At 39.7% G+C, this 12,132-nt stretch overlaps 1 long non-coding RNA gene across 1 annotated transcript; it reads left to right on the top strand.

The window, feature by feature from the left end:
• The first annotated feature begins 566 nt into the window (after positions 1-566).
• On the top strand, positions 567-9,531 carry LOC123640689. Its single transcript, XR_006736026.1, has 3 exons — positions 567-647; positions 4,793-4,876; positions 9,518-9,531. It is a non-coding gene; the product is annotated as an uncharacterized LOC123640689 (long non-coding RNA).
• The last annotated feature ends 2,601 nt before the right edge of the window (positions 9,532-12,132 follow it).

Raw genomic sequence — 12,132 nt, 5'->3', positions numbered from 1 at the left:
GGTTTGGTTGGGGTATAAAATAATCTCTAAATTTAATTTGCTGAAAGAATAACCACTGGGTGAGGGAGTGAGTTTTGTTCTTTATTTGGGAGAAACTTATGAGGTCAGATTTCTTTTATAAAAGGAATTCTTTTTCTTCCTTTTTCTTTTTTCTCTACCCTCTTAAGCCTTAGCTATTGGGAAGTTGTCAATGTAACTGACAAAAAGACCCATCAGCAAGAGAAAAGAGATTTTCATCCATGTACATTTGAATGACTTCACAAAACACGTGACTCAAAGATGTGGTTAGAACTTGGGGCTTATATACCATTTTAATAGGAGAAAGAGAGGGGAGATTGGCACATATGAGAAAACAAATGATTTTTCAGAAAGATAAAAGGGCCCTTAGGAGAATGGATGGGAGATGTGATGGTTTGTGACGACACTTGTTTAGGCAATTTCTTATCGTTGTGCTGACTTCTCATCTCTGGTTATAGGAGTCAGTCTTCCCTGGTTGTGAAACTCCTAGGGGAGTCTATTTATGACAGTTGAATTCTTTTGGAAAGCTCTGCTTTTAGATAAGGGGAGTTCAAGAGGGAAAAAACCCAGCTATTCACAGTGGTGTATTCTGGGTCCCTTCACCTCCAGAGAACACTGCTCTCAGGAAGGTAAGTTAATCTGGGCGGACCCTTTGACCTTGCAAAGTTTGTTTGTGGGTTGGAGTGGGCTCCAGAAACGTGTTTCCTCCAGGTTTCAGTTAAATTTAACAGCTCAACATTTCCTTCTCTTAGCAATGGTGCCGTATCCCCTAGTTACACTTCCAGAGTGCAGGACTAACATTCTGATTTCTTCAAGCTCTCTCCTCTACTCCAACTCACCGTGCAAACATTCAGGTTTATGGTGTTTCCTGACATCTCATTTCCTTTTTCTTTCTTTTTTTGTCATTTGCAAATGAATTCTCCTTTCTTGCTTCACATGACAATTTTGTGCTCATTTTGTGTCAATCATGCACTTCTTTTGAGTAAAAACTAATGCTACTTAGCACTTCTCACACTAGGGTAGAGCGATTATTATTATTGAAAGAACTGCGTATCAAAAGGAGTCCTTTCTTTTTCCACTTTCACTTTGTCCTAATTTGTTTTTTTTTTTTTTTTTTCTGGTCTAACTAGACTCACAGGCTTCTAATTACCTCATTCCTGCCAAGATTAGAGAGTTCTGTACTAAAATATTAATGCAAAGAAGTTAATCAAACACACAGAATTTGCTCAACCAAAAATACATATCTTATAGAAGTGTGCTGTGAATTAAGTCCAAAATACATCGCCAAGTCTGTCTGCTTCCTCATGTCTCAACTATTATCCTGTTTTTTTTTTTTTCACCAAATCAATTCCCATTTGGACTGCAATAACTTCCTAATTTATTACTTTTCACTTTGCTACCTTTCTGTTATCCTAGCAATCAATCAGTTTGCCCTGTATCATAGACAATGTGATTTGTTAAAGGTAAGAGAGATCATTAAAGGTCAAAACCCTTTCAAGGTTACCCAGAGCCCTTAGAAGGAAACCCTGACTCGTCAACATGGCTGGCAAGGCCCCATGTGATTTTGCCCCTGCATCTCATCTCAGACCTCATTTCTTGTCAACTCCCCTTGCTTGCTCTTTCCAGCCACTGTGGCTGCACTTCCCTTCCAGCAAAGCACCACACTCACTCTTGCCCAGGGCCGCTATACAATATGTTTCCCTTGTCTGGGCCATGTTTACCCAGAATTTCTCACAGCTTGTTCTCATCGTTGGAATATCATCTTCCCACAAAGGCTCCTCTCTGACCACTTTCTCTAAAGTCACCTTCTTCTACACAGTCTACTTTCACTCACATTACCTTGTTTTATTTTCTTCCTATCATAGCCACTGTCTGAAATTGTTTCTTTACTTGTTTATTGCCTATGTCCTCAACAGAATATAAACTCAAAACGACCAAGACATCATCTACCTTATTCTCTGCTATGACCTTATCTTCCCTGCTATGTACTCATTGACTATTTTTTGAGTGAATCATGTCAAATAGAAAAAAAAAAATTGTACTGCTGTCTAAACAGTTACTGGGTGATGAATTTTCCAACCAAATAGTAAATTCATGAAATGGATGTGGAAAGTTGGTTCTCAATTTATTTTATATGAATATTTTGAAAACAATTCTACTCAAATGCTTGGATAGATTTTCATATATAGTATACAATTTTTAAAATTTTGGAATAAGCATAAATTTACAAAAAAGTTGGAAGTACAGTACAGTACTATTTTTTTTTCCCCCGGAATCACTTAGTAGTGTGTTGCTCACTCCTGAATAATATATATTTCTTACAAGGACATTCTCCTACATAACCAAATTCAACCACTAAATCAGAAAATTTACCTTGATACATTACTATGGTATATTTCTCACAATCTATGAAAGTTTTATCAATTGTCCCAATCATGCCAATTATAGCAAAAGGATTCAGTAGAATCACTCATTGTAATTAGGTCTCATGTCTCTTTAGCTTCCTTAATTTTGGAACAGTTCCTTGGTCTTGGCTTTCACAATCTTGACACTTTTGAAAATAAAAGGCCAATTATTTTGAAGAATGTCTCTTAATTTGATTCAACTGTGAGTCTGTTAGGAACATGCTAGAAGAGATGCTAAGTTCTTCCCATTGCACCCTATCATGTGGCACGTGATTTTGATTTGTCCTGTTGCTGATGGTGTTTCCTTTGATCACTTGATTAAAGGGGTCTCTCTCAGACTTTCCCACTGTAAATATACTCTGTTTTCTCTTTCTAATAAATAAATATTTTGTGTCACTGTCCCTTAAGATTATATAACGCATCTCTTTCTTCATCAAAATTTCAATTTATCTATTTATTTAAATCTCTTTTCTATTTTATTCGATAGGTTATAATGTATTATTGTCTTTATTTGATATGCTCAAATTGTCCCTAATTTAGCTAGAAGTGTTTGTTCAAGCTGGCTTTTGTGTTCTTTCGACATATCCTCATCATTGTTTGCACACTTGCTTGATGTCTGGACTAACAGGATGTTCCAGGCTCATCTTGTCATTCCCCTGCTTCAGTTTTGCCTATAGTCAGCCATTTCTCCATGAAGCATTATTTTCTTTTAGTGGAGAATGGTAATTAGAAGCCAAGATCTGGATACAGCTGTGCTCATTGGTATTGATGTATCATTGCTTCCAGGCCTTTTAATGGGCAGATTAGGGAATAAAAATATACATATTAATAATACACATAAACATATGCATATCTATACTTCTGTATGTATGTGTATAGATATGTATGTATTTATCTGTCTATCAAAACCATAAGTTCACATGGTCCTTCCAACTGAAGTCCTCTCTAACTATATCCTAATTCGCCCTTTGGGTGAGTTTACGTGGTAATGACTTTGTCAGCCTAACTGTGACCTAAGTCTAGTCTGACCTTTGCAAATTTTAAAAATCCTAGCCACTATGGGTATTGTACCCACTAAAGTCTGAGAAAAGGTGTGGATAGATAGGATATTTGGGGGCAAGATATAGGGTAAAAGATTGAGAAATCTATACTTAATAATCAAGTGAATGTATAATCATACATTTTCACAATTATACTTTATTTGTTTAAATTCATTATGAGACACCCTTTCTGCATCTCTCCCACCTGGATTCAGGTAATCACTGGTTATGCTTTTGCTGCTTTTTCAGCTAAAACAAGTTGCTCAATGTTCTTAAAATTTGTACTACTTTGTTTACTTATTATATATGTTTATTTATCATATATCGTATCATACATTTATATGCTACATGGATAGTTATATAAAAATAGGATCAACTTATAACCTGGGAGTGGGTGAAATGAGGTGTTTAGTAATTTCAGGCTTCCTCAATCAAAATCAATGCCAAATCATTTCATGACTGGTAAATACTGAGAAGTTTAAAGGGAGGTTAGGGCCGGGCGCAGAGGCTCACACCTGTAATCCTAGCACTCTGGGAGGCCGAGGTGGGTGGATCGCTCGAGGTCAGGAGTTCGAGACCAGCCTGAGCAAGAGTGAGACCCCGTCTCTACTAAAAATAGAAATAAATTATCTGGCCAACTAAAAAAAAAATATATATACAAAAAACTAGCCGGGCATGGTGGCGCATGTCTGTAGCCCCAGCTACTCGGGAGGCTGAGGCAGGAGGATCGCTTAAGCCCAGGAGTTGAGGTTGCTGTGAGCTAGGCTGACACCACGGCACTCACTCTAGCCCGGGCAACAGAGTGAGACTCTGTCTCAAAAAAAAAAAAAAAAAAAAGGGAGGTTAGTAAGTGTTTTGGAAAGTTAGAAATAAGGTGTCCACAAAAATGAGAATATGATTGACTGTTACCTGATACTGGGTAACAATTCCAAATACAAGCTTACTGTTTTCATAAACCCATGTGAGTGTGAATTGGCCATTAAAATATTAAAGTCCATGTTAATATCAGTAAAAATGAGAAATTATGGTGAAGAGTAATTAGGAAAAGTGGACCTGCATTGAGACTGGAAAGGCAGGTACATGGAAAGAGCCAGAACTGTTACGGGTTGGTTTCCCCTGCCAGTGAAGGATAACCTAGGAGAGGAAGGCAAAGAGAAAACAAAATAACTCAACCATTAACTGGTGCTTCTGGAGTTTAGACTTGAGCAAGATCCCAGGTTGGTCTGTTGAAGTGATTAAGGTCAGTCATTAATTTAAAATCAAAACATTGATTTGAGATCAGATCGAAATGCTCTGCCTTTTCTTGTTTTCGGCTCCACAACCCTCCAGGAATACCTGAATACCTGAAAAGCACTTGCTTTTTCTGTTCCAGAAGGAAAGAAAGCTAATGGGAGAAATAGTATTTCCACTGCAGTAAGTTTTTTTTTCAGTTTTTTTTTTTAAATTTAATTTCAGCGTATTACGGGCGTACAAATGTTTAGGTTACATATGTTGCCTTTGCCCCGCCCGAGTCACAGCTTCAAGCCTGTCCATCCCCCAGACAGTGCGCACCGGACCCATTAAGTGTGGATATATCCATCCCCTCCTTCCCCCTCCCACCTGCAGTAAGTTTTTGTTTAATTTTCCATCTCATTTTAAAGAAAAAAGCAAAACAATTTCTATCAAAAAGGCACACAAGAAAACATCTTAAGTATGCCAAATGGTTTAATTAAGATTCACTGTTATTTCTTTTTAATGATTTTGATTGTGATATAGATCATTAATTTTCTATTAGTTTTTTTATTATGGTCATATTGCTCTATAAAGTAATGCTATTAAACTAATGTTCTACAACATAAATGGGGATTGGTTTATTGTGGCTTTTAATGTTTCTAGAAAGATTAATTTTGGCAAAGCTCTTCTTTTACTTCTTAATAGTACTATGGCTTGAAAAAATATAGAAACCTAGTGAGTACAAATCCATCTTGGCTATAAGCCTAGTTTTCGTTATTGTGAAAAACAATTTAGCTCAAATTCTTTGCTTTTGCAAGTAATTTTGTTGTTGCTCTGTTGCTGTCATAAGTACTATAAATGGCCAATATCCACAGTTCAGGAATTCTCCCCGCATACATGAAGATAAAGGTAAGGTTCCAGGACCAGCAAGGAGCCAGTCACTGCACTGATTCCCCTTTGCCACTAGATGTCCCTGTATAGATGCTCCTTCCACCACAGAGGTTTCTTTTTAAAGAAACCAAGAAAATCACAGGGATGTTTGTTACACCTCAAGGCTTTTTCCTTACTCTACCCTAAGAAGAGTACCTTGGTACTGATCAGATGCTTTCCCCTTCTTTCTGGAGGATTAATTCCAGAGGACTGGACAGGACTGGAACTCAGTCAAATGCAAGTAGAATTAGGTTTAGGCATTGGCCCAAATATATGCATCAATTAACTACTCCACCTAGAAAATGTGAGAAGCTGTACAGATCTAATTCAGATTTATAGAGAGCTTTAAGCATGCTGAAATGAAGAGGGGGTTGGTTTTGGATTAGATAATCAAAATGGCAGATAATTTAAAGTTATGTTTGGGAAGAAAATATTTTTTTTTTTTTATTTCAAAACATTAAGGGAGTACAAATGGTTTTGTTACATGGAAACCTTGTATGATGCTTAAGTTGGGGCTTCTAGTGTGCCCATCACTGGAATAATGTTCATTGTACCCAATAGGTAAGTTTTTACCCCTCACACCCTCTTACCTTCCCTCTTTTTTGGTTTACAATGACCTTTACATCTCTTTGTGCCTGTGTGTGCCCATGGTTTAGCTCCCAATTATTAGAGAGTACATGTGGTGTTTGTTTTTCCATTCCTGAGATACTTCACTTAGGATAAGGGTCTCCTGTTCCACCCGTGTTCCTGCAAATGACATTATTTCATTCCTTTTTATGGCTGAGTAGTACTCCATGGTGTATATATACACCGCATTTTCTTAATTCACTCATGAATTGATAGGCATTTAGGTAGATCCACATCTTTGCAATTGTGAATTGTGCTGCCATAAATATTTGAGTGCAGACGTCTTTTTGATAAAATGACTTCTTTTTTTTTGGACATATAGTAGTGGAATTGCTGGATCAAATGGTAAGTCTACATTTATTTCTTTGATGAATCTCTGTACTGTTTGCCCAGATGGCTCAGTGGCTGTGCAGGAGCCGCCTGGGCGAGGCTGCGGGTCCCGGGGGCAGCTCAGGAGCGGCATGGGCGGGGCTCTGGGGCGGACAGCAGCGCGGGAACTGCGGGGGCAGAGCCACTGGGCTCCACAGCAGCGCGGGAACCGCGGGGGCAGAGCCACTGGGCTCCACAGCAGCGCGGGGACTGCCCGGGCAGAGCTGCGGGGCCTAGTGGCAGCACTGGCACCTCAAGAGCAGAGCCGCAGGACCAGGTGGCAGCATGGGAGTCATGGGGGCTGGGCTGTCGGACCAGTCTGCTAGGCGGCCGGCGCTCTCCCCTGCCCACGTCCCATGGAGGCCGTCACCACGGTGCTTCTCAGGTGGCATGTGGCATCCGATTTGCTCCAATCCTCCGTGGACGGGAGGAGTCCTCATCTCCCAGTCGCGGGGCATGTGAGACCGTCTTCTCTCCCTGTTGCCTACCTGACCTGGCCAGGGCGATGTGGAGGCAGCTGCAGCAAAGCAGATCCCTGCGTAGACCTGAGCTCTGGACTTGAGAGCTCAGAATGGTCAGTTGCAGCAACCCGGCAATGGGAGCCACTGGGTCCCTGTTGTGTCTGCTCTCTGGTTCAGTGTCACTGCATAGACTCCAAGCAGCTCCCTGGTCAGTCTGGAGGTCTGCCGTGGTGGTGGTGGTGGTGGGGCCACTCCACAGCTTGGGCGGTACTGTCCCCCGCCACCCCAGGGAGTGTGGAGCCCCAGGGCTCTCTCCTCCAGTCCGTCCCCACATGTGAGTGCCTCCCCCAGGTACCTACTGGTCTTGAGGAATGGATCCCCTGGTCGCCTTCTCCTTCATTCTGAATGTCCCCATCACTTCTCTGATGATTCACAATGCTCTTTCCAAGAAAGCCCATCCGTAGGTGCACATCTGTTTATTTATCCATTGGATGTATTTTATCCAATTTTGTGGTTCAATAATCTTTTCTCTTATAATGTTGATTTAGTATTTCATGACATATTACTTATTATAACTCAACATAGGAATAATATAGGGAAATAAAAACATAAATTAATGCCAAATAACCAAAATTAATTTAACTTAAAAAAAATCTATGTTTGGTCGGGTGCGGTGGCTCACGCCTGTAATCCTAGCACTCTGGGAGGCCGAGGCGGGTGGATCGCTTGAGGTCAGGAGTTCGAGACCAGCCTGAGCAAGAGTGAGACCCCATCTCTACTAAAAATAGAAAGAAATTATCTGGCCAACTAAAAATATGTATAGAAAAAATTAGCCGGGCATGGTGGCGCATGCCTGTAGTCCCAGCTACTTGGGAGGCTGAGGCAGTAGGATCGCTTAAGCCCAGGAGTCTGAGGTTGCTGTGAGCTAGGCTGACGCCAAGGCACTCACTCTAGCCTGGGCAACAGAGCGAGACTCTGTCAAAAAAAAAAAAAAAATCTATGTTTGAGGGGTTTCATGCAAACCTTCTTCTCAGTGTTGAAGAAAAAGACACAAGTGGATATGTAGTCTTTTTTTTGCTTTGATGCAAAGTGATCTTTGAGAAATGGTGACATTTGGACAAGCTTGGGGAATAGGAGTGATTACAGGAGATTGACAGTTATCATACTATCTCTTAAAATGGGAAGAAAAATTCTACAGCCTAGGAGCTGGAGAATTTGATAATCCTGGACAAAATTCTTAAAAATATCATTGAGTGCAAATAAGCATGTAAAACAAAAATGTCAGATTACAGTGTCAGAGAGGATGTGATACACTATTGTTAGGAATGTAGGGTGATGCAGCCAGTTTGGAAAACACTATGGAAGTTCCTCAGATGCTTAAACATAGAGTTATCATGTGACTCAGTAAGTCCACTCCTGGTTAGATGTCCAAGAGAAATGAAAGCATATATCCATATAAAAACTGTCATTTGAATGTTTACAGCAGCATTGTTCATGATAGCCTCAAGGTGGAAACATGTCCATCAATGGATGAATGGATAACAAATGTGGTATATACAATGGAATACTGTTCAACCGTAAAAAGGAATGAAGCACTAATACATACTAGAACACGGATGAACCTTGAAAACATTGTGCTATGTGAAAGAAGCCACAAAAGACCACCAACTATATTATTCCACTACATGAAAGTCCTGAATAGGCAAATCTATAGGGACAAAAAGTAGATGAGTGGTTGCCTAGAGATGGTGGAAAGGGGAGGACTGGGAGAGTGACAGCTAAGTAGTGCAGTGATTTCTTTTTGGGATAATGAAAATCTTCTAATATTGCTTTTGGTGATTATTGCACAACTCTGTGAATATATTAAAAACTGTATTCTTGAAATAGGTGAATTGTATGGCCTGTCAATTGTATCTCAGTAGAGCTGTTTAAAAAAAGAATAAGCATGCATTTATCAAGAACACACACAGTAGAACATGGAGAAGTTCAATTAGTTCTAGACCTTAAATCAGATGTGCCGTCCTGAGTCATTCTCACGTGTTCTCCCAGAGGGTGGAACCTCATCCCCCTAACACAGGTGGATGCTGCCTCAGCTGGTGGCTGGATTTATTTCCCTTGAGGTCTCCACGTACCTTCTGTCCTTGAGGTGGAGCCTGTCCTCTTTGGGTTTCTGGAGAGGGTGTAACTCACACCTTCTACTTTTGCCTTTCCTCCCTTTTCTCCTAAATTACAGTGAGTAGAGGAAAAGGCCTGGCCCTCAAAATTTATAGCTGTAATTTTGAGCACCATTATTTGACAAAATTTCTTTTGCTATCCTGAAGAAAATTCAGGGTGCTGTAGGTTAGGCAATAATTTGGGTTATATAGCAGTAATTGACTGAATGATCCAGAAAGTAAGCTGGTTATTGGAGGTTTCTGGTGTTCTTATTATCTAATACCACTTTTTTTTTTATTAGTGATGTGGATGAGAAGGCCACAGGTGGCACGTTGACCACATTTGATAAAGTGCACAAAACAAGGAGCCATGACAAATACACTGACCAGCAGAAACAGCATGTAAGATGATTTTGCTAGGTTGAAATGTCAGATCTAATAAGAAACTAATAGCACAAGATAAGGGATGATGTGGCCAATATTTATACATGTGAAAAAGACCTTGCCTTGTTGTTTTGGTTTATCACAATCTCAGTATGAATGAACAGCTTATGAGAGAACAAAAATGACTAAAAGAGTCTTAGTTTGCCTTTATAATTCTGATCTATACTGATTAAGTAAGAAAAAAACCTGCATTGTTACCTTTGTTTCTGGGCAAAGAAGAGTATTGACTAGAGGAAGACAAGGGTCTGGAAAGCTGTAAAGTTGAAGGTGTAAAGTTGAAAGAAGTGGGGAAGTTTGGTCTGGAAATGTGGTACTTTTCTTTGATAGTCCATTCTGATGTAATCATTTTCCTCTTCTCTGTTTCCATAGTATTTTGTGGCTGTTGTATCAATAATTTTGATCATAGAAAAAGTTAGGCCTGTCTTCGCATTAGACACTTGTAGGTGGGACCATTTTTTTTTGTTATCTTTATATCCTCTGCAGGATGTCATGAGGTGCTCATACAGACTTCACTGTCATATAGATTTATCGAAAGGAAAAAGACGTAGACATTAGGTGTCAAGTTGGAGGACAGATCTAGTACCAACTAGTAAAAGTAACAAGGAGGTAGATTTTGGCTGAATAGGAGGATGAAAGAGATTATGTAAGACCTCATAAGGTTATAAGTTCTTGCGGTAGGTTGATTATTGTTAAAAAATATGTCTCTTCCCGCCTTGAGTGTGGATTATATTTCCTCATCCTCATTGGCTGTGGACTTGGCCACTTGACTTGTTCTGGCCAATGAAATGTGAGTGGAGGCATTGGCCCGTGGTTTTCTATGTCCTCTTTTCCCTCTGTCAAAATAATTAGCATTATGCTAGATAGAGGCTTCTCCTTCAGTCTAGGTCTTGGAGTAGAGATGATGCGTGCATAGCCTCAGGTGGCCCATCTGTGATAAACTTCTATTGTGAGCAAGAAATAAATTTTAGTGTAAGCTACTAAATTTTGGGTTGTTTTTTTGTCATAGCATCACCTATTCTATACTTACTGATGTTCCCCTGAAGACAAAGGGAACTATTGCTAGTGCTCCTGTGGAGGAAGTTCACATTTAGGGTAGTAGTTTGCATTCTCTTCAAATTCTAAGAATCCCTGAGAACCATTCATAATATCTTTGAGCCCTTCTTTCTGGAGTTGCAATGTCCACCAAGCATTCTCCTTACACTCAACTAAACTCTCAGGCTCACAAAATGACCATACCCACACTTGGCCCCTGTCCACCTGGAAGGAGCCTTAACTTGGTGGTGGGGCAGTATCAGGTGCTCCTTTCTATTGAGAATCCTTTTAACAGTTGACACAAGAGTTTATTCAGCCTTTGGAGTTACTTTCTCTTTAGATGACAGCTCAGATAAAAGAAGGTGAAATCTACATTGGGTTGAATGTGGGATCTGGTTTGAACCTGTCCCATAGGGGCCAATGTCCCTGGAGACAATTTCATAGGCATAGCTTTCAGTGTTTCCATAGGCAATGACCTCAGGAGATCCCAAGGGTATGGCATCCTAAAGGTAGGACAAGAGTCAATGTCCTCAGGGAATGCTCAAATGCCCAGGGCATCCAATCAGGTACTTATTGTTTTCTCAGCCAGATGTAGTCCACCAATTAGAAATTATTTTTAACATAAGCAAAGTTGCCTTGTAAAATAGGTAACGTGCCAATTTTTTTTTTGGTTACCAGGGGAACAGAGCTAGAAGCTAAGCTAAAGGTCAAATTTTCATGTGGAAAGTGAAAAGGTATTGCTACCCCTTTGCCCTCTGGCACATATTGAACTTCCTGCATGAACCTATCATCTATTCAGGTTCTAGTCATCTTGGCTTATTTGCTTCTCATCTTATCCTTGGAAGAATCAATACTGTTGAGATTAAAAAGTTGCATTTATTTATTTCATATACATGAAATCTGCCCATCGTCTTCTTTCAGTTAACTAGAAAACCAATTTTAAAGATACATGATAATAAGGTAGGAAATTTTAGGTATTTCCGGAGCATAGGTTTCTCTCCACTAGTATCAGAGATAACTCCTTCTCTGCAACTAGAATGATTGGAGGTAGATATATTTGAACAAAGGTGTCTTGAGATGCAAAGTTCCCAAATAGCGCAGGGTTTTGAAATGACTACAGATGACATCCTCAATATAACTTGCCTGTTTTTTGTGGAAATGTTGCATACACACATGTTGATCTTCGTATCCTCTTACATGAAGTCATATTCTAAACATATTTTCTTTCAGTGGTTTTCTTATATGAAATGAAACAAAGGAAGATTCAATATAGGATGTGGCTGAAACTAGTTATTCAACCAAAGTCTAACTAACAGCCAATTAATGGTTTATTGGCAAGTTAACACATTTTGGGAGGGAAATATCAATCTAAAATTTGTTTAACCTGTTTGTTGTTTTTGTTAAGTGCTGGTAGCAGTTCAAGTTTATTTTGTAGAGCCCA

Source organism: Lemur catta, chromosome 6 (genome assembly GCF_020740605.2).
Source record: "Lemur catta isolate mLemCat1 chromosome 6, mLemCat1.pri, whole genome shotgun sequence".
NCBI classification, from domain to species: Eukaryota; Metazoa; Chordata; class Mammalia; order Primates; family Lemuridae; genus Lemur; species Lemur catta.
Note: the sequence above shows the minus strand (reverse complement) of the source record. Positions and strands in the feature narration are given on the sequence as shown.